Consider the following 20,627-nt stretch of genomic DNA (forward strand, 5'->3'; position numbering starts at 1 on the left):
TTTACGCGTTTCTCTTTTATGCGAGGAAAAAGAATTACATCGAACGTTAAAATCACAGATATTTATCACAGATTATTCAAATTTCAATCTTCGATTCTGAGAATGTTTCAACAAAATGCAAAAGTACAATTTGTCGTTTTTTAAATTTATTTAGATTTAATTAAATCTAAATAACCATCCCTTTTATCTGCAAATATATTACATTTCCGTGTCTCTGTTAAAATTAAAACTTCGTGCTCACCAAAGAGTATATATGATAAAGAATATGTCACGTCTACTTATATTTCTAAAGGCCGAGCCGAGAAAATCTCGACGGATCTCTAATTTGGCCTAAGAAACCGTAGAATAAAAGCTAAGGGAATCGGAAACCCTTTGAAGAGAGCTGCCGCGTGTCGCGAAGAATTAATATCCGAAAACCGGGTATCCGCGAGCAGTTCCGCAGTTCTGCGAATCAGGACGCGCAGAACAATCGTGAATATCATTCGTGCCTTCCGAGATGGGGGGGAGGGGGAGAAGGCATTCTCGCTCTTTTAATCTCACGACATTCGCTCCGGCTGTCTCCGCGCGAAACAAATCACTCTGGTATACGTTCGCTTATAACTCGATATCTGGGTATACGTACAATACAGAGCACAGTCTCATTGTGAATGAAATATAGCGGGTGGAAACGTAAGAGGAGCGCATACACATTCGAGTGATAAGACCCGAGCATAGTTAATCCGTAAAATACGCTTCCGTATCCCGACAGACGTCGAGTACTAATCTAGAAATTGTCAAATAAATTCCCCGTTAATATTTGTGCAAAATAAAATACTTGGAACAAATTCAAAGAAAAAAGTATGCCATTACTGCTTATGTTCTCTTATAAGGCTTAAGCCGCCAAACGAGGCCTACTTAATTTATATTTATGACATTTTTGTTTGTAACACGTTCAATGACGTTTCCTTAGGCATTCTGCGCTTTTGGCGAGGTGCCATGTCGCAATAATTAAGTATGTAATTTAGTATCTAGGTAATAATTCCGATGAATAAGGACAAAAGTTGAGTGTTGATCCGCATTATTCGTCGGCTATGTATGTCGAACTAATGGCCGAGTTTTGTGCTTGGCATTATACATCTACCGGCCTAACGCTGCCGATTCGCTCTAAGTAAAATGAGATCAATTATTCCAGTTTCCAGTTGCATGGAGTTATCGGTACTGAACTTGATGCACGTAACACAATCGCATGATCATACGATTAGGGAAATCGAATTATTATTTCCGGGTGCAAAGAGAGCACGCACGAGAAACTAAACACCGACAAGCAAGCATCGGGAGCCAAGATCGAATCAGCGTAAATTAGTTTTGGCAGTTTCGGCTGCATTAATCCGTGATCGCCGAGCGGTGTTTTGCGAGAGGCGAACCTTAGATAATTCAGGGCACAGGGCGGGTCGCACAATGCGAATAATGGCGAATAATATCGTGGGCGACGTGATGTTTAAATTAAACGTTCCGGGGAGGCGGAACAATAAAGGGCAACATTTGTTCTCACGCACATTAGGCTCTCGCTTTAAATATTTCGCGGTGGGCTTTGGCGCGAGGAGAGAGGGAGGGAAGGAGGGAAGGAGGAGGCACAGAGAGAGAGAGAGAGAGAGAGAGAGGCGATGTTGCGGTAAAGCGAGGGTCCAAATGGCGCTCAATCCAGAGTAAGAACCGGCCAGCCGTGCCTTCTCCCGTCCGACGACAAGTCCACGCGGCATTCCGGCGCGTTACAAATGACCAGTGTGCCGGCTTATAATTGGTACGTGTCGAACCAATACCTGGATACTCGGGATACCGGATACCGTGACTCTAGGAATGTTTGCTTTTGGCCGGCGTCGCCGCTGCCATCGCCGCCCACCGCGCTCTCTCGGTCCCCGCAGCTTCTTGGTCCGCTGCAGCGCTGCAGCGGCATTAATTACTACCCGCGCGTCCTTCCACCCTCGGTCGCCGACCACCCCCTTAGCGGCCGCTCGCCCGCCCAACTATGTCTCCCGATGCGGCTACCGCTGACAAGGTGGCATTCTGAGCAAACGCCTCTCGTTGGAGAATCGTGCAGTTATGAGCATAGTGCGGGCACAGTTACAGGTTTGACGGTATACGCCTCATGATAATAATGCTGCCGTAATGCGGATGCGCGCGTGTTTGCGTTACATTTAAGGATATCGAGAAAAATTACGATGGGGTAATTGCAAAAAGTCAAAACCCCGCGGTTATGCCGCAACTCAATTTTTGATAGGAAGGTAGGAAAATCACGGACGCGGATAAGAAGTTCGGATCGTGGACGTGACGGAAATGAAATCCAATTCGTGTTTTTACAGAAGGGAAAAGAAATTTCCGAGTAAAATTTGATAGATAATCTATTGTTAATGTTCAATATAGAGTCCACCGTCGGGTTGTCACGTAAGGTAAGAAGTTCGCCGAGCCCTTTCTCCGATCCCGACGAAAATGTATCTTCCCCGAGGAAACTCCTCGTCGGCGTCTACGATAGAGTCCTAAGGTCGCACGGTTCAATTATTACGGCACCGCCGGTGGATTCCAAACGGCGTAGAAAAAAAAATCGGCCGCGTCACGTAGCGAGGCGTTACACGATATCGTCGTCGATGGGTTTTATCGTCGCGCGATATGTAACGTGGAATCGATAGCGCGAGAGAGGTCGTTTTTTTTCCGAGCGTGTACTTTATGGACCGCGCTGTACATCCGACGAACAAACGGGACGTAAAGACGAATTTACACACTTCTCGGAGCGAATAAATTCATTCCCGACGAATCAATCGGCACGGGGTGGATTGAATTGCGTAATTGATCGAGCGAACGAACGTAACGGGTAATATTCTGAGTTACACAACGAGAGAAGAGGCGGCCCTTAAATGAGATATTTACTCTGGCTTAGCATTTTAATTAAAAACAATAATAAGTTAGGATCGATAATGCGAACAACACAATTAGGCGAAGCAGGACGTGAACATTATTCTAAGCTGTGCATCAAGTCTTATAACAAACTAAAATATTATTTTTAAGTGGAAGTCTTCAAGCAGAACTTACACCCAATATTTATTAAAATAAGACTTTTAATGTTACTCAAATAAATCTTTTTTAAATTGCGACGATGCAAATGAAGCCTTCGCTTTCGCCGATATTGCGGTAACAGTTTTAACGCACCTAACTGATATCTAATTTGCCTTGCCCAGTTGTACGTATGCATTCGCATATGTCAGGTGCGCTCGTGGTCGAGAGGAGGTGTTTGCCCATAGCCTGCGGCCGTCGCCGGGTTACCTTTGGGTTCCTCCTGAAATTCCTGCCCGTTGGTCGCGGTGCAGTTCTGGTCTTACCAGACCCAACCGACCACGGACTGACATCGTTCGATCGGTAGGACGCGCCCGTATATATACACGGGCACCTTACACGCGCGTAATGGATACTAACCGCGCGCGATTATGCCCCGGCACGAAGCGCTCGGCAGCGCATCCCTAATAATACTTCCGTTCCCGCGCGCGAACGGGGCCGCATCCCCCGAGAAAACAAGTTCGAATGGAGGCCGCCGTTATCTCGGCCGCGGAGTTTTATGACGCAACTTATTGACACGTCCGGCGTAAACTTTGTAATGGACTCATTAGCGCGGGGAAAGATGCTTTTAGTATCAGCAAATGCCGGGGAAGAATTTATATATGCATGGAGTGCATTAAAGAGAGAGACAGAGAGAGAGAGAGAGAGAGAAGAAAATAAAAGAATCCTATCGGCGTTGGATGAACGTCGTTCGGTGTCGAATTATTTCCAGCTTTGATAAAACATCACGTGTATGAGGGGCCATTTCGATTGAGCATTGGCCGTTAGAATGAAAAATCGCATCGAATAGATACCACGCTCGCGTAGAGAAGATTAAATATATATTCTTGTAGAAATTCGTTTCCGCGCACGTGATGAAACTCGCATTAACTTTTGGCTTTCGGTTGTCGGCGTAATTTTGTTGTTATGCATCTACTTTGTTTTACTTTCATTAGAGGATAATGTAAAGATATAATATTACAAATTCTGCAGTTTGTGATCTTCGAGGAAGATGAAACTCGCGGATTCCATGCGCGAGAGAATTGAAACAGCATCATATACACTCGTGTCTCGTGACCGAAAAGCTAATCTCTTTGACGCTAAGTATTTTGGCGCATTGCGCTCGTGGTGCGCTTGCCGTAAATCATTCGTCGCACTCACGGCACACAATGCGAATAAATTTACCAAATACGTTGAATAATTTCGCCCGTTCTATTTTCTCGAAATTAAATCAGATCGAATCGTGCGCGCCTTTCAAATATTCCACGTCATATGCGCACAATAAATCCTCTCCAAACTTCCTATATGATTTGCATGCATAGTTGTTTAGTTCAAAGTACACCGAGTACAGAAAAATATCTTTCCAATGATGTTCGATATATCGAAAACAATTTCTTCTTTCAATATTCAAGATTAACAACTTCATTGTCGATCTATTCGTTTTTGTATAACTTAATGGACAATAAAAAAATATTAAATTAAATTAATTTAATTAAATTTACAATTCAAAGATTACGTTTTACTATAATTGATATTTTTATGCTCTCTTCGTTTTTTTCTGTCTACCCTTAATATTGTGTACACATTTTTTAGGTATTAAAATTTAGATATATCTAAAAATTCGATATACATGCTAGGAAATCTGCATATGTTTTTCGGATATATATTTGCATATATGTCTGCAAAATATTTGTTACAAAAGTACCTCGTAAACCTAGTGCGGGGTATGGATGATCCTAATTTGCACACATTTTCATACGAGGTACACAATTATCGTTACGCAATTGAATGAAATTTATATGACTCGTTAAAGCTCCCGATGGCGAATCTCACGGTGGCAAATCCATCGGTTATTCGTTGCCCCGGTATTTTCCAGTAACCACTTATGTTTGATAAATATACAACGTGAAAATAAATGTTGCGATTTACATGAGCCTCTGGTGCGATGAAAGCCGATATTTTGTATATCCCGCTTAGCGAATACCCGACGAAACACAAAATAACCTAATTGCAAACTCGGTTTAATCTCGGACGCAATATTATGCAGCTGCACCGCGGCAACTTGCGATCATTAGACGTATTTACATCGCGATTAGCTTGACGCAACATTACTTTCTTTTTTTTTTTTTTTAAGTCGCAGTGTAGCTCGGACGTGGCATCGACGCTTTACTCGTCCTCTCGTCATTGATATCAGTTTCTGCAATTTTGCTTCGTGTTTATCGATTTTTCTTTCGGAAAATATGTGTGACGATATTTCCCAGAAGAATTGAAAACTTAATCCAAACCGGGAAAGTAGGAAACGGAGAAAAATAGGATATCATCCAAAATCGCGAAGGCAACTTTGAATCAAAGTTTTGTACGACAGAAACACGTCCCGATGTTTCGTCATTATTGTTTTTGCAGTTTTAATCCGGGCTATTTCGCGACTTTGGTCGGACGCCATAATCGATGGCCAACTTTACTCAAAAACGGAAAATACATTTCTGCACTTACTCGCGGGAGAGCGGGCATTTGCAGATAACGTGTGAAGAGGCGAAACGGGCGCGAAAACTGGGAATGATCGGGCGTCGGATCGAAGTTACGGGTCCGGCGCGATCGTTCATCGTGACATGGAAACGATGAAGAATAGTGGCAATGGCGAGCACACAGGGAGGCGGGAAAGTAATAGTAAAACGTTCGCAAACAGCGGGGCCGGCTTATCAGCTTTATTTATTGCAATGGGAAACCGCAGCCGGGTGCGCTTTCGGAGCTTTTCCAGAGCTTAACTCGACCGTGGCCGGGAGCTTTCGTGCGGCCAGGTTGCAGGCGAGGGTCGTCACGAACGAGCAAAATTTCACTTCCATCGACATGGAACGATTCAGCCGCAACCGGAGGAGTTCGTAATACGACGCGAGCAGCGAGCAGCTATTGTGTAACTAGAAGAACGAGATGTCGCAGTTCAACCAATTTCCCATGGCTTATCTTCCACTCTTTCTCCCCAATCTCCCGCGCCTCCTCCCCGTTTCTCTTCGTCTCTTCACCCTCGCGAGAGAAAGGTGTGGATATTTTATTTTGACAAGTTTGTCTCTTTTGTTTATTTTTAGAAATTTTGTTTCTTTAAAACCGACTCGAACGACTCCATGACTACGATTGAAAAAACGACACGTGTTAAGGAAAGCTGTTTGAAAGAAATTTATATATGTAAACGGATATAGTTTGCAACATTTTGTTTTATAAAGTCCCACGAATCTTTACGGGAACCTTATAACCCTACGCCCTTTGTCGTTATGCCTCCATGCACCTTTGCCATTAAAACCACCGTAACTTTGTCAGGTCTACGACATTGTTTCGCGCCGCAACTATGTTCATGCGAATTTCTCTCCTCAACGTCTCTTAACTGACGCATTTATAGAGCGATGACAACGGAGCGGCGAATTCCTACCGGGACACTCCTGTGCGTTTGAAAATATATCCAGCGTGACAATTTACTCGACGATATAACGACGACAGCTTTGCGACGGGAAGGACATTGCGCGGGCCGTTCATTCGAGAATTTCGGCGCGGCGGCATGATTTCGGGGATCGATTCGTATCCATCGCCCGTGTTTATTCGCCCCCGCATTGATTTGCGGGCAGAATTAATGCAATAAATTTATTGGGGGATCAACGTTGCGTCATGTTACAGTTAAAGGCTATTTGCTTTGTACACAGCAGCGGGGACCCTCAAATAGAAGAGTTAGGCATGCTTAACTGATGCTCGGGTCGGAATATTCATTTCGTTGCGTTTGATCACGGCATGTTCGGGACTAACACATCGTGTGTAGCCAGATTTGCTAAGTACTTTGCAACGCGGGTGATTTATGTGCAAATGTTGTACGCATTACAGGTTCATAGAAGATAATTAATAATTGTAATTCATATTTAATCCCCACTGCATATAATCTAAAATAATATAATACAAGAAAATAAGAAAAATAATTTCCCCTGATTTTTCATATCATTCATATATTTAAAACTAAACGTATTATATACTATTTAGGCATTTAAAGAACTTGTTTTCAGCAGAATTTATATTACAGAAACAAGTCAGAGATCAGAGGACGTCACAGTATTGCATAATATTTGAATTTAAACATAAAAAAATTATCGAGAATCACAAGGAAATTAATCTTCAAAAAATCTATTTGAACATTTTAATTTAACGCTTGTGTTTGTTTTCTACCATCGACTTTTATGGAAGAACAAAATGATATTTTTTGAGATATTTTTCTGAGATCGCCGCTGCGATGAATTGAATCTTTTAGAGCGGAAGATTCGGTCTGCTCGCGAATGTTGCAAAAAGAGCGCACTCGATGCCGGAGAGACGGATTTAACACGCTCGGCCGATTTGTCCAATCCGTCTTCGACTCAGCTGGAGGATTAAACAATAGGCCAGCTTAATAAAACTATTTTGCCAGCGTGCATCATCTTTTTGCGCTCACTCCGACCAGCGAGAAGGTTAATTGGCACTCGAACAAACGAACGAAAGGGGACGAAAATCAGATACGCCGCGCCTTCTACAAAACGCCCGGCTGCTGCGCTCTTGTTGTTTGTCGGAGCCACAATAGAATTTATACGACGCAGCGTTCAACGTAATTACGAGTCCCCAGTGTGCCGCTTGTTTTCGCAGGATGCCGGAGGAGTCACGAAGTCGCGCAAAGTGCGCGAAGACGCACTTCGTCGCGAATTTATCGGGGCAGCTTCATCGTTACGCGATTTGAATCAAATCGTGGAATTTATTTCACGTCGTCAATAAAGCAGGATAAGATAAATTCCAAGGAACAATATTTCTTTATAGCACGAAATTCCATAAGTTAATCTCTAGTGTAGATCACACGTGTAGATTTATCGGCTGTCCACTTGCTTAATCAAAATTCTTGCTTTTTTTTTTTTTTTTTTAATCAATTCTTAGAGTTTAATTCATATCTATGGAATCTCGATCTTTACTTTAACTCAAATCATATTAATTTTCCTTTATCTTACAATCTAGGCTGCACATAAAAATATAAAATAGGTTCCTATTAAATTTTCTCATTATTTCGTATTTCGTGCTTTCTTTGAACGCGCAAGATACAAAAATGTGCGACGTTCCGTCAATTAAACTAGATTTTCAAAGGGCATCGATCAATTTGCAAAATGAAATCCAGCGCGGAGAAATTTAATTATACTATCCAAATGCGCGCGGACGTGCAACGTCAACTATTACGAAAACGTATTGTTACGGAAGTATTACGCAGCCCGTGTTCATTAGGGGCGACATCTAATATACGTCGCAGGAGCACAGTGTATCGGCAAATAACTGCGATGTGTTGCCGCGAATAAGTACGCCGCTTATAATGTCAGATTTAAGTGCGTCTAACGGTGAAATTAATCGTTCGCCTCTCCTCTTGATTACGCGGGAGTAGATAATTTCAGAACGCAAACATTAAACGCGCTCGGCTTTCGCAAGCGTTGCGAGCCTCCCGTTTGTTTGTTGTCGCATAAAATTTCATACTGAGATCCTACGGTTTAAGTATCGGCCGTTTAATCTTCCGTATCCCCGAAAGCTACTAAAGAATGACGCCTAATTTTTTCGACAATTTTTTTTTTACTACAATTTGTAAATTTCATCGCGCGAATTCACTTTTTTTTTTGTGGAGAAAAACGGCTTCCGTGCTTCCTTGTACGCTCGCGGAAAAAGGTGACGAGGTCCTTTCGCGACCGTAGCATTTCGGGGAAAATTAATGACTCCACCGGCAAGGATAATTAAGGGATAATTAACGGCGCCTGTTCGCACTTCTTCCCGGCGATATGTTAGACAAACTCGGTCTAATCTCATTTAAAAGTGTCTGACTAGAATCCAACCGGTTCTACTTGCGCGGAAAGCGTAGCAGTAGTTTTCCTCGGTATATCTATCTTCGTATTGTTTCCCCACTCTTACCTCTCATTATCTCTCGCGAGATCCTCGTGATATTTCGCGGCGGCGGTGGGAAAAAATTGTAATTGTAAATTTTATCTCTGACATCCACCAGAGTTTAACTCGTTAACCCGAAATCCTCTTTCGTCTAATGGAAAATTACAGCCACAGTTGTGATTTCCGTTCGTTCTATTACTTTTCGTATACTCTCCAGACCGAAATCTATTTATTCGGTATAAACGATCGTCGGCTAAGCGATCCCGGGGGAGAGGGGCGAAGAATTAATTCGCACCGCGACGCAAAAGGGGCGGAAATTTGCCTATTTGATTATCCGCGCGGATTACGGCCCCGAGTTGCTTGGACGATTTCGTACATCTGCGTTTAAATCCTTTCGAGCAAGGTAGTCGAGAGTCTGGGACGCGGAAGACGCTCTCTCTAGAAAAGCTAGAGAGAAGCGGCCGGGAGAGGGAGAGACGGAGGTTCGAGGAGAGTACAGCGTTAAGACAGATTTATCACGCCGCGGTAATAATTAGCTTTTAAGAGCGGAAGAGGATACGTTCGGGGGTGACCGAGGTGAACCGAGTTCCGTTCAGAAATAAGTTCATGTACTTTGTACGCGACACTGTGCTTATGCACCTCGTTGAGATAATGTAAAAGTCGGTTGCTTTAATTTTAGATTAAACGGCTGACTGTGTCAGGGCCTCGGTGAGTGGCGCTCGTTAAACGATTATCTATCACAGAGTATTTTATGTGCATTTCTCGTACATCGGTTCATATACTGTGCGCGCGCGCGCGCGCGTGTGTGTGTGTGCGTGTGCGTGTGTGTGTGTGTGTGTGTCGGGTATTCGTCTCTCTACATGCTATAGAAATCTTTTAACGGATAATTTCCTATTGCTGCAGTTGTTAGCTCAATTTCTGTTGTTTTGGCCGAAAGAATAGCTGTTTTTGAAATGTGAAATTTTACACGTCTTTGTCCTAAATAAAATGACCAAAATCACATTTGCCGCGTATGTCGATGTTTTGTCTGATACTTTATTATCAGCGTGAAATCTAATCGCGTCAATTAAGAGAGCTTTTAACGGTACCGAGTATTGTAGACAGATATAAAAGCATACGTTAATTCGTGGTTTCTGCACTGGTACTTTTTGCATAGAAGTTTATCCCTGAATCACTTGCCGATTTTTTGTTACTGTCGCTTCAATGCAATTTCTTTGCATCGATAAAAAAATACGATTTTTTTAAATCACCGAACTAAAAATTCGATTGTCGTTTGTGGATATCTTTTGAAATCGTTACGCTTAGCTCTCACGGTATTTCCTGAATCACTTGCCGAGATTCTTTTGTTACTGCTCGCTATTCTATATGTTTTTCTTGCATCGGTGAAAAAAGGTACGAGTTTTTTTTTCAGCAAATTAAAAATTCTATGTAGTTTGCAGGTATTTTCTAATATCGTTATACTTAATTCTCAGTATATATTTCGATTATGTTTTCGACGGTGGTGTATCCAGAGAACGCTATTTTTTATTCAAATTTATATTTTATTCAGATCTGTATTTCAAAAACATGAAAAATATTTTAAATTGTTCGTCATACACAATAAAAAATATTTTGCGTTTACGTTAACATCGATCCTTGTTAAAATTTTTATGTTAAAATTTAACATATTTGCTTGTTACTTTAACATATTAATGTTGTGTTAATGTACACGTATTTTTAATTTTACACAATATATAAATATGTTCCTTATTATCGGTGACAGAATTTATCTGTTGAAATTGACAAAAGAATGTTGAGTTTATATAATATAAGAACGACTGTTATTTTTCAATATGATCTCGTAATATATATTACATTAATATTATAATAGTGTTAAAGTAACATGTTACATGTGTTATTTTGACATAATTTTCTCATTAAATTGTTACATAAAAATTATGTCATATTATAAAATTTACATTTATTTCTATGTTGAAATATAACATAATATTTATGTTGCTATTTTAACATAGAAATAAATGCTTAATGTGTTAAATTAACAAAAAAATTTCTGCGGACAGGCAACATCTGTTAAATTTAACACAAATTTTTTTACTGTGTATACATATTTACATAAACCGTAAAGCAAATGCAACATTACATATTTTGGCATTTTCTTTTTAAAAAAGATCAATCTTAAATTGTTTAAAATACATTGTTTAAAATACGTGAAAAAAAAAGGATAAAAGTTTCGAGAATATCTTTATGATTGAACCAAATAACAGAGGTAACGCTATAACAGAGATAGCTCTCGTTCGTTAAAATTCTTCCTATCATGTTACGCGGTTCGTTCTGGCAGGGCAAATAACCGGATTGGAATACAAGATTGCGATGTAAAGTAAGTATCCGTCCTAAATAAACTTTACACGATATCGCGTAAAAATGACGTGTTCTACGACTTCTCGCGGATAACGAGGCGGAGTTAACGGGCCGTGCATCTCTCAATTAGAGTTTCGCGATAAAGCGGAAACGGGGGAGTTCGAGAAAGAGGCGGAATTCCGGCATCGGAACGTCGCGTCGCGCAGAAAAGATGGACGGGAAGGTATTTAGATACACGACGTGGCAATGAAGCTGTTCGACCCGTCCCGTGGTGTCTCCGGCGACGCGCGGGTACGAAGAAATTCGAGAAAAAGCGCACGCGCTCAGGATGCTAGAGCCGGGCCCCGACATTCCGAGGAGCTGTTCCTTTGTAATCCATCCCGGTTGACTGGGAGAAACGAGCAAGCGTCGAGGCGGCTCCCCATTCGAAGGTACATCTTTTTTTTTCATCAGGGAACGATAAAACAACGGCACCAGGCGCATTCCGCGGATATTTAGTTTTATTCACTCTGCTCCGGGACGGCGAGAGGGTGGTGAGATTAAAAAGAGTAGAAAAAGAAAACTTCGCAGCGCCTCGAAATGACGAAAGTGCGGGAATTTAGAAAAAAAATTAATGGAAAACAAGAAACGTTCGAGGTAGGTTTCTGGAATGAATAATAATAAAGCGATGGAATACAGTAATAAGACAGACAGGGCGATTCCGGTATTTTCATCCCGCGCAGAAATTTACGCCGAAAGAAAAAAATAGAAAGGGCAAAGATAATTTGCACGCATATTTATACCTTTATGTTATATTAATATTGTGTTGTAATTTGTCTTTTACCGTTAATATTAATAAAGCCATGTTGAATCGATTTGTCAGTGTAAAGAGTAACAAGATATTACCTACGGAAAATGATGACTGTCTCTCTGTAGAGAGCGTAAAAGATTTTAGTGATCGTAATACATAAGTGTAGAGGGATAGTACGGCAAAATACAAGTGTTGAACTTTTTTTTTATTCAATTTGATTGTTTTTTCTACAAATGGCTGTATATCCCACTTTTTTAACATGTGACGAAAAAGTAAAGTTTTTTTATACAAATGAATGCTCTGCAGTTCTAATTTTTTAGTAGGAAACAGTACAAAGTTTTTATTAATATATTCACTTTAAAATGTAGTAAATAATAGTTGATAAATTAAGTTTTCAATAGATGCGCCATATGCATACGGATTTAACTAATGAGAGAAACGCTCGTTCAATTGCTATAGGGTGAATACGATTTTTCGCGCAATCGTCATGTATTCCATTATATCTAGCAGGTTGAAGAGCATGTGAAAATACTAGACTCAGCTGTTCATTTCCAAGTATCGCATCTCGTCGCCAGTACTCCGGATAAATTCGCGGGCTTTACGCTCGCCTCGGCGCGGCTGTGCTAATGCATTTTGCGTTTACATTAACGCCGATCCGCATAAATGGCAGCGTGGAGCTGGGAAAATATGGAAACCGTGAATCGTAACGTTAAGACGCACATTTTACCGTAATGCAACTTCTAAGTTATTCCAACCGGTAAGTTTAAAAAATTACAACATGCGTGATCCAGTATTATTGCGTGATTAAAAGGAAAAGCGGCAATATGCGTCATTTCGCATGCTTACATACATTTGCGTTATTGCAAACGGAAATATGGCTTGCTAAAAACGACTAAGAAACTTTGTATATTTATTAGAATTTAAAGTCGATTTTATTTCGGCAAAAATTCAACTGCTGGCAACCTATTTTATTTATCATCAGGAACAAATATTTTAATCAGACTTCTAATTATAACTATAACATGAAATATATTTTAAATTCAACGAAAGTAAAATGAATTTCATACATTTTAAAAGCTCATTCGTTTTGCAACCGCTTGTAAATAAAATGGTGATGTTACAGAAATGAACTTCTTTCAGTCTATCTTTTTTAATGTCTGCAGTAAAACATAGTATATTGCATCTACAGAATACTTTCGCTTTAATACCCTTTTTGTACAACTCCAAGCGCGTTTGCAGTTTAGTTATAATCTATGTAATAAAATCGGCGGATGCGATATCTAGACATCACGTTCATTAATACTTTAAGCTCGGCAGGGTTAACGCTTAATGCTTGACGCTTCATAAGCTCTACAATAGCATCATATTAATGCAGTAATATAGAACACTCATGGTGCATCATTAATACAAGAAATAGTGATCAGGAATAGTAAGAAATTTTTACATTTTAAAATTGTTATAGAATATTGCAATATGTCCTTTCATGAAAACATTGTAAATTGTTTACGGGAAACTGCACGCGGTGGAATTTGAATGATACATGATATCACCGCACGGAATTAAAGTATTAAAGTATTAAATACAAAAGAAACTCAATATAAATGTATAACTTTTTAAAAAAATTTGGTAGATGTAATATTTTCCATTATTAAAAATAGAAAAAAATTAAATAAAAATGTAAAATATTTTTATCAATCGTATAACTTTTTAACATAATAAAATAATATTTAATTTATTATTGCTGTAAAATAACGTCGTTTTTAGATCTTTTATTACTTTTTTACCTTTTATTACAGTTATTTTGTTTCTTTTCCTTTTTGCGAATCGTAAGAATACAAAACAGCATTAAACCATTCCTGAACGAAATAAAACCAGCGAGGAAAGTGCCGGTGTAACGACGGCCTCGCCCTTGGCTTAAAAATGCCGTAACGTCCTCGAATACCTTGCGAAACAACTCGAATCTCATTACTCCGACGTGAGAGTTGCTTAAACCGCGGTGCTCAAACATCGACTGAAAAATTCACAGGTTGAAAATTTGTTCGAGTGCAACCCATCGCTTTTACGAGCGGAGGCAAAAATACGAGCTCAAATGTATACATACTGTTTCCTTTTGTCCAGGTTTCCGACCATTACCCATTTCATGTTTAGATAAGTAAATCATACCATTTCTGTCGGATGTTAAATTTCACGTAAAATAAATAAATATGTTTGTTAGTATGATGCATAATAGAATAAAACGTATCACTTAAAAAATTTATTCTTGCAAATCTTTTACTTGTTCTTTTGACATGACAGATTTTTCGATTTTAATACGTGATTGTATAGAAATATAAAACCGAAAAAAATCAAATCGAAAATCCGAATTGAACACGAGTCAGAATAAAAAGAGAATAGGTAGGTATATACATAAAAAAATCGTCAAAACAAAAATAAAAGAGAGAGAGAGAGAGAGAGAGAGAGTTTGCAGAAAGTATTCGATATGAAGTCCAGAAGCGCGCTATTGAAGTTGACCAAGTGGTCCATAGAGATGTATTTAATAGTGTTAAAACGGTAACTCAATTATCCATAGAGATCGAGGATTCCACAAAGCGGAAATTCTCGATTACCCTTCAGGTAACCTCGAGATTCCGGAGGGTGCCTTTAAAGGGAAACCGCGTAACAGTTTCTTACGCGGGGTCTAAGATCGGTCGGAAATACCGCGCGCGTCTTTGAGACTTGAAAATGACTTTCACCGTGGCGCTACTCAGTGTCTAAAAAGGAACGATCCTAGCCCGCAAAAATAGAAAAAGGATGCGAAAACCAAAAGCCGCAGAAAAGTCTATAAAAAGTGACATTTCTTTTTCCCGCGCGCCCTTTTTCTCTCCCTTTCTGATATATGTTTCCACAAAAAGGCACTTTTTTCATGTTTCTTAAAATGTAATCTAACGATATTTTCTTTTTTATTTTATATGATCTAATAAATTTATATTTAATTAATCTCTGTCATTAAACAAAAGATGTTATCGTCAGAATAATCTTATAAAGATTTTAAACAATTAACAATTATGATAGATTTATGAGAAATCATAAATGAGAGAGAGAGAGAGAGAGAGAGAGAGAAATGAAAAAACATGTATAAAATAAGAAATGCAAATCACAAAAAGTATAAAAAATATTTAAAAATAATTTATATTTTAAATAAAAATTAGTCTTGACAGTCTAATGCAATAAAAAAAGAGAAGCGCATTTGTCTGACACAAGTAACTTTTGATCACTTGAATGACTCACAAGCAAAGTGGTACAAACAGTGCAAATCGCTCCGTCGGGAAGAGCGATTTCAAGTTATTTTTTAAACACACTTATATGTCCTTCCAGCATTTTGTTGAAATTTGTCACTTGTCTCAAATGGAAGTCTCGAACGTCCCCAAGACAAAACTTCACGTAAAGCGTTTTGCGAGCGGTCTACGTCGCGGAGCGGACGGTTATTCTGGAGAAGACAAACAGGATGCCGGAACGACGAGTTTGTAGCGGGTTACATAGTGAACGGCTGGAGACCAGAGGTTGGTCTCCTTGGAAGCTGTGGTTTTCTCGCGATTTCTCTCCCAGCACCGCGAAAGCTCCAAAAACTTAAATTGCATACTGAGATACGAGAGTGGAAATGAAGTCACACATTGTACATTAACACTTTGAATCGACATCACTTATAATTCACAAGCGCGTTGAAGAGCATAATATATCGATTTGCTTTTTGAGTAAGCATTCGTTCATAGGTTTGCGGGCTCTAAAAAATAGTACTCAAAAACGTCGGGTGATTGAATCGTTCAAATCTCAAAATCAAATAATTTTAAAATTTAAATTTTATAAAATATCAGTGGTACACACACACGCACTCGAAATAATTGTACTATTGAGATACGAAAATAATTTTTATAAATGAATTAAATAATAGAAAATAAATTTAAATGTAAAATAACATTTTGTTAAACAAAGTTTTTAAAGAAACATATGATAAAATATATATGGAATATAAAGAAATGTATAGAATGTATTAAAAAATAATAAAATTAATAATATTTATATTATACTTTTATTCTATATCCGACTTTATCTCTCTTTAACTTTTTTATAACTTTAAAAAGAAAAAAAATCGTTTAAAAACTGCTTTTTTTGCATGCACACTACGTTTCCAATCTTTTTCGCTGTCCAAACTGTCCAAACTTCAAATATAACGAATCGACATTACAGATCGATTACTGCTTAAGTTCGAACTATTCGAAATATTCGAACTGAATTGTCTTTTTTTTTTACTTTGGACGATTCGAACAGATTGAACATATTGGAATCTTTCATCCGAGCACTATTAGAAACAGCGAACATAAGACTAAGAGGTAGAATAAAAGCGGGAAGGAAATTGCGAGATATGGTATGGCTCTCATCCATTTTAGACAGTAATGTAACAACTTGTTACAATGATGAGAAAAAGTGAGCTGTTTAAAAGTTTAATATTAAAAGTCGAGCGCGCGCAGCTGCAGTCGTCGACTCGATCCGGGGGGAAAAAAGGTACCCCGGAGCGACTCGAGTGCGCTCGCAATCATCCCCGGTAACCGCCGGAAGCGGAGTATCGATGTACCTTAAGCATCCCTTGACCCTTACGCGTATCCAAAGCAAAGATACAGCCGAGATCCCTTTCGTACGAGCATCCGCACTCCGTTTTATCGGCGATATCGAGTGGGTATCAAAGGCGACCGTCGTGACAGCGGAAGATGAAGGACAGCGGGCGCGCGGGAGGGGACCAACAAAGTTGGTCGGCAATATCTTAAAGCCCCGTGGCGGCTATAATAACTGCTCGATATCGGGAGGAGAGCGTGGTGGGCTCCGCTGGCGCATCACTCCTGGGGAGGACACGGTGTCTCTTCTGAACGTATCCCAAAACGAGATCCATCCGACACCTCCTTTCGGGCGTGCATCTGCACTCCGTTTACTCCGAGGATCGAGTGGGTATCGGTTTGAGAGGACCATCGCTGACAGAGGAACGGCGGGGAGCTGAGGAGGCGAGAGAAGAGATGGAAAGAGATGCGCCGCACGCGCCGTGCCGCGTCCACGTCTCTCCGTGTGTTGCCGCTGCTGCTGCTGCTGCCGCCGTCGCCGCCGCCGCCGTTGCCGCTGCCGCTGCGGCGCGGTGGAGGAGAGCGCGAGCGAGGGTGCGCGAGACACGGAGCGGAGGAGATGAAGCTTTCGGGGGTGGTCGGGTTGCCATGGCAGCTGCCCCGGCCGGGCAGCAGACCCCAGTCTTGCCGCGGCGGTCGCCGAGTGCGCGACGGCTCCGTTTACCTTTTTCCCCCATCGCGTTCTCGCTGCTCTTTTTTGTCCGCGCCGCTCCGAGATCGTAACCGCGGAGCGGCGACCTCCGGCACTCAGTGGGTGATACACACTCTGATAAAACGCCGCGTCGTTTTCTTGGTGAAAGCCCGGTCCAGCACCCCCCGGTGCCGTGGGGATCTCAGTGGAGTTGACGGAGTCAGCGAACGACGTCGAACGCGCGATCCGGATCGTCCGCCGCGACAGAAATGTAATGCACCCCCGACGACGACGACGACGACGACGACGGCGACAGTTCTCTTTTTCTCTTTCGCGTCTTGTCCTTCCTGAAAGTTCGCTCTCCGCTTTGCCTAGCTTGCCCGAAAATCTACCTATCTGTCAACTTTTCGGAGAGAAACACACTCCGGCCGCGATAACCCGCGATATCTGGTACACGCGGTACTCGATCGCGCTGAATACCCGATAGATCCCCTCGCGATTACAGAAAAATCGACAAGTTTCCATGCGAGATTCTAAGATTTCGCGAACTGCATTTCTTTAGAATGCGATGCAAAGAATACCGCATTATAGTATATCGGGCAGAAAATTTCCGATAACCCATGTAATATTCTCATATTTCATCAGATTTATTGCTAATATAAATATTATAAACAGCTCCGCGACTATTATTCTTATATCTATTATAACGTAATGTGATATCCATTCTCTCTTGTGCGATATACTGCCCGCCTGAGCATTAAACTAATAGCGTAATATTCAGCGTTCACATTATACCGTATTAGTACAATAAGCTCACGCGATATGTAAACAGTTAAAATCATTTAGAAACGTAAACACCACCATTTCCCGTGACGTCTCCCCGAGACACCGCTTAATAAAACTAAATTTATATGATAATGTAAACAATTAAAATGTAAACTAAGTGTGAAGTTCATTGCAGTTCAGAGACAGAGAAGTGTCTAAAGCCCCGCGTAATACGCTCGGCGCGTACCAGCGAAACCAGATTTACATCGTAATGTAGGTATAGTTGAAACGTAGCTGATATATAATTAATCATAGGGTCGTTTCGCGTTAGATGATCGTTACGTCCAACGGAACGCAGTCCGAACGTCGTATACGTATATGTATATATAAACGTATATGTATATATATATATATTCTCCCATAATTCTCCCGCGCTATGTCTCCGAGACGTCGCCGGCGGTAATACCCCGGCGGTTCATGGTAAAACCAAATTTACATCGTGGCGCATAGCTAATGCATGGTTAACGCGGTCGACGGTCTCGTCCGCGGTCGGTGGATCTCAGCCCCGTGTCTTAGCGCGGTATTTGTCGAATGCGGCGACGGTGACCTACTCTTATCTCCCTCGTTTTCCTTCTCCCGCACGGCGGCGGAGTTCGGATGAAAGTTTACCGCGACGCGCGGTCTGAATTCAGATCCCCCCCGGCATCTCGAAAGTAATCCACATGATATTTCGATATTAATCTCGCGGCGCGCGCGCGCGGGTGGGCGGTGCATTATTTCCCCCGCGAAATTAAATTCGCGAGATAGAGTCACGCCAATCGCATCACAATGATCGGATCTCGCGCTTTTCCCTCGCTCCTTCCACCCCCCCCCCCCCTCCGTTCTCGCGCGCGCAAACGGCGGAAACGCAATCCTTTCGGTCGGAATGCCGCGACGATCTCTCGCTCGCTCGCTACGATGGGGTCCGAAATGAACTCTCGTACAAACGTCAACATTTACTTACAACTCGAATATTGCACGCGATGTTCAGCCAGATCTGATTTTTCGAGGTGAATCCCATAAACTCGAAACACTCGGCTCTTCCTTTGCTCTCGCGATCGTACGCGATCCGATTGATTTGCTGAACAAATAAACGAAAATAAACTATTTGAGGGACAACATCCGCTCGCAATTGAGTTTTGAGTTACAAGAGAAAAAGAGAAAGAGAGAGAGAGGGGGGTAATTTTGATGTGTTTACGAGAGAATATCAACTTTAGTTTAATTTGTTATTGACAAATTCGCTACTTACTTCCGTAATGTATGAAAATGTCATGTTTATTAATTCGTATATATATTCAAAAGAACAAAACTGGCGGGCGAATGTCGGCCCTCAAATGTGTAATTGAAAATAGAGAAACGCAATCCGTTATGGATACTTTGCGCCTTTCGTGCGCGATAAAATAAACGCTCGCCGGACGTTCGCCTAATTGATTAATTGATTAACTCCGATCAAATGGCGTTGCGTTAGTGTAATTAAAAATACGCCATGCTCTCTGACATTCATTTATATTAATACATACATTATGAACGACGCATCGAAATATACGTTCGTTACGTTTTGCGATTCCGTTTTCATTCCAATGCGGTTACGCTGCACATGAATATGTTGTTGATAGTTTATGAACATAAATATTGCAGCAAAATTAATAGTTGCTCGTTTTCTCTCGTGTCGACAAATACGTACGTTATAATATCGCTTCTTGAGGCTCCGCGCGTGATGTCGAGGAATGTCTGTCTTGCAAAATACGAGATCTATAGTGTAAAACCTGTGCACGAAGTATCGCATAACAAAAATGTAACGTTAACGACCCGAGTTTGCGGAAAATTTATAATAAAAGCCTTTCTTTTTGAGAAAAAAGAGCTTTGAAAGAAATTTTTGTAATTCCGAGGCTCTGAACGTGCAAGCGATAAATCCGCTAGTGTTCGATATAACTGACATTCAAAGCCTCGTAGAACTTTTATTGAAAATAATTTTTTTAAAAAAATGCAGCGACAGTCCCTCCACATTCTCCGTATAGAGTTCCAGGGTATAATTTTCTGCAGTAAATCCCTGCGTGGATTTACCGCTGTGATACGTCCGGCGATGTCAATCAATGAAATTTTTATCCATCCAGAGATATGCTCTCGAGCGATAATTTTCAATATGTTTCCAATCGTCGATATCTGTGTTCAATTGCATTTGTACGACTCGACGTGACGCCGCGTCATGAACGCTTGCGTAATCGTAACTGGGAAAAAGTATTGTCTACTCTCCAATCAATCTGGATTTACTTCGTCAAGGTAAATTTAGGTCGCGGAAAGGCTTCTCTCAATTGAATCCCGACACGACTGCAGTTGCAGTCGTTGATTACGATCGCGAATCGCGGCGTTAAGTTTTCCAACTCTCTGTTGCAATTTAATTCACAATCCATTTATATTCGGTATG

General features: G+C 40.9%; 1 protein-coding gene and 1 long non-coding RNA gene across 5 annotated transcripts in view; one reads left to right on the plus strand and one right to left on the minus strand.

Annotated features, from left to right (window-relative positions):
* Window positions 1-20,627, minus strand: part of LOC118645961 — a 200,964-nt gene that overhangs the window by 23,270 nt on the left and 157,067 nt on the right. The gene's annotated exons all lie outside the window — the stretch shown is intronic.
* LOC105834237 (dipeptidase 1) overlaps window positions 17,354-20,627 on the plus strand; it is a 135,987-nt gene continuing 132,713 nt past the window's right edge. For 2 of the 3 annotated variants that reach the window (XR_004963594.1, XM_036288046.1), the window contains exon 1: window positions 17,355-17,669. The gene's annotated coding sequence lies outside the window, so the exon portion shown is untranslated. Of the gene's footprint in view, window positions 17,670-20,627 lie in introns of all 3 variants that reach the window. The other variant, XM_028190925.2, reaches the window with a different exon arrangement.

Source organism: Monomorium pharaonis, chromosome 6, assembly GCF_013373865.1.
Source record: "Monomorium pharaonis isolate MP-MQ-018 chromosome 6, ASM1337386v2, whole genome shotgun sequence".
Lineage (NCBI taxonomy): Eukaryota > Metazoa > Arthropoda > Insecta > Hymenoptera > Formicidae > Monomorium > Monomorium pharaonis.